Source organism: Terrapene carolina, unplaced genomic scaffold, assembly GCF_002925995.2.
Source record: "Terrapene carolina triunguis isolate 2854851 unplaced genomic scaffold, T_m_triunguis-2.0 Scaffold31549, whole genome shotgun sequence".
Taxonomy (NCBI): domain Eukaryota; kingdom Metazoa; phylum Chordata; order Testudines; family Emydidae; genus Terrapene; species Terrapene triunguis.
This window is the reverse complement of record NW_020695900.1, coordinates 26093-28660: the sequence shown is the minus strand read 5'-3', so window position 1 is coordinate 28660 and position 2568 is coordinate 26093.

The following is a 2568-nucleotide window of genomic DNA, read 5'->3' as shown; positions in this document are numbered from 1 at the left end:
TCGTGTCAGGTTCAGTAACCCACCCCGAAGTCATCATCTGGGCAAGGCATTCCCATCACGCTGTGTGCCTAGGCAGAGGGAGCATGTCTGTGCAAACAAGGTCGGTTCATGAAGTCTTCTTCCCCAGCTCATCACTAAATGTCAGGGGAGAGCTCATGCAGACCCTGCTTACACCTGTGCTGGCTTTAATCTAGGTATCACAGGTAATGATAGCAGTGAAGACATGGCATTACAGACTTCTGTGCATGCTAGCAACTCAGATCCATGCCCAGGGTTCCCAGTGGGTTTGTACTTGAGTGGCTACAACAGGGGTCGGTAACCTTTCAGAAGTGGTGTGCTGAGTCTTCATTTATTCACTCTAATATAAGGTTTCGCGTGCCAGTAATACATTTTAATGTTTTTAGAAGATCTCTTTATATAAGTCTATAATATATAACTAAACTATTTTGTATGTAAAGTAAATAAGGTTTTTAAAATGTTTAAGAATCTTCATTTAAAATTAAATTAAAATACAGAGCCTCCCAGACCGGTGGCCAGGACCCAGGCAGTGTGAGTGCCACTGAAAATCAGCTCGTGTGCCGGTGTAACGACACGCCTACCCCTGGGCTAGAATATGCTGAAAAGCGTGGGCTGTGCAAGTGTAAGCGGGGGAATGGTCCCGCTATTGTGGGGAACTTTCCTGGCTTCTGCACTACCCCGGTGAAGTGGGCTAGCGAAAGGATCTGAGTCCTCGCTCCCATTTCCTTTACCCAGAGGCCTCCCTGCCCTTGAGGACTCCCCTTCCTCTCTCCTGTCTGGCAGAGTCCTCGTAAACCCCGACAAGGCTGGGCCCAGGATTCCTGGGGGGCTCGACCCCCAACCCTGCTGTGGTCACCCAGGACAGGGGATAGGGTGTCCCCACTCCGGGGTACTCTCTTTGCACTGGGCACCTCCCTGACCCACTGATCACTTCATACAATTTAAAGCAAATACAAGTTGTTTAATTAACAATTAATTTTAAAAAAAGAATAAGGAAAAATGGGAAAGGTTACAGGAAACATCACCCTGCTCTGTGGCAGGGAACATCACAAACAGTGTCTCTGGAACGTCAGGGCAGGTCACAGTCTGTTCCTTGTAGGTCCCAGGCTCCTTCTCAGGCCCTGGCTGTGCTGCAGAGACGCTGCGGGTTGGACACTTGCTCTGGCAGTGGCCACACGCTCTCAGGCTCTAGGTGGCAGGACCCTTCTTCCCAGCGTCGCCCCCGCCCTGTCAGGGTTACGATCCCCCCAAGTCTGGCCTGCAGAGCCTCTTGGCTGAGGCGTCTCCTTGTGCAGGGCCCACTGCCCAGGGTCCCCCACCCCTCCTCTCCCCAGCTGCTCACCGCACCCAGCTCCGGACTGCTCCAGCTCCAGCTCCACTCGGCCTCAGCACGGCTGCTGCTGCTCTGCCTTCAGCTCCCTGGGCTGCTTGTCTGGCCCCTCTGGCTCTGGTTGCTGCAGCTCCCCTCCCAGGGCAGCTCTGCTCTCTCTGGGCTGTGCTCTGGCTTTGGGGCTGCAGCTCTGCTCCCCAGCTCAGCTCAGGCCCCTGCTCTCTCCTTAGCTCAGCCCCACTCTGTCTGACTCAGGCAATTCCAGCTCACATGGAGAAGGACGGGACCCTCCCCGGCCTCCTGACTCTCTGATTAGCTGCCCGCCCTGTCAATCAGGCTGATCTGGAGCATTGGCCTCTCCCCATTGTTCCTGGGGACTGTCAGTCTCAGGATCCTGATTTCCCATCGATCCCTCCCCTTTTAGTGCTGGGAGCTAGCCAGCCAAAACACCCCCACTGAGTGTTAGTAAGGGGGCAACAGTCCTCTTACACAAGCATGAGCTGTGTATTCCTTTCTCTAAACAACAATGTATGTTCAAGATAGTATTTTTTATATCTATTGTGGTAGCAGCAAGAGGTCCCAATCAGTCATCAGGACCCCATTTTATTATCATTCATTTGTATTACAGTAGCTAATGTAGGGTTACCATATTTCCACAAGCAAAAAAGAGGACACTGGGGGGGAGGAGCCCCGCTCTAGCCCCGCCCCTGCCCCACCCCCATCCACTCCCTCCCACTTCCCACCCCCTGATTGCCCCCCTCAGAGCCCCCAACCCCCCCCGCTCCTTGTCCCCTGACTGCCCCCTCCTGGGACCCCTGCCCCTAACTGCCCCCTAGGACTCCACCGCTTATCTAAGCCGCCCTGCTTCTTGTCCCCTGACTGCCCCCTCCTGAGAACGCCCTACGACCCTACCTGTCCCCTGACTGCCCCGAGCCTTATCCACACCCCCACCCCATATTCACACCCCCGCCCCCAGACAGACCCCCGGGGACTCCTATGCCCTATCCAACTGCTCCCTGCCCCCTGCAGGACCCCCAGAACTCCTGACCCATCCAACCCCCACTGCTCCCTGCCTGCCTCGACCCCTCTCCACACCCCTGCCCCCTGACAGCCCCCCCAGAACCCCAGACCCATCTAACCCCTCCTGCTCCCTGTCCCTGACTGTCCCAACCCCTCTCCACACCCTTACCCCCCTGACAGCCCCCCCGCCCCAAACTCCC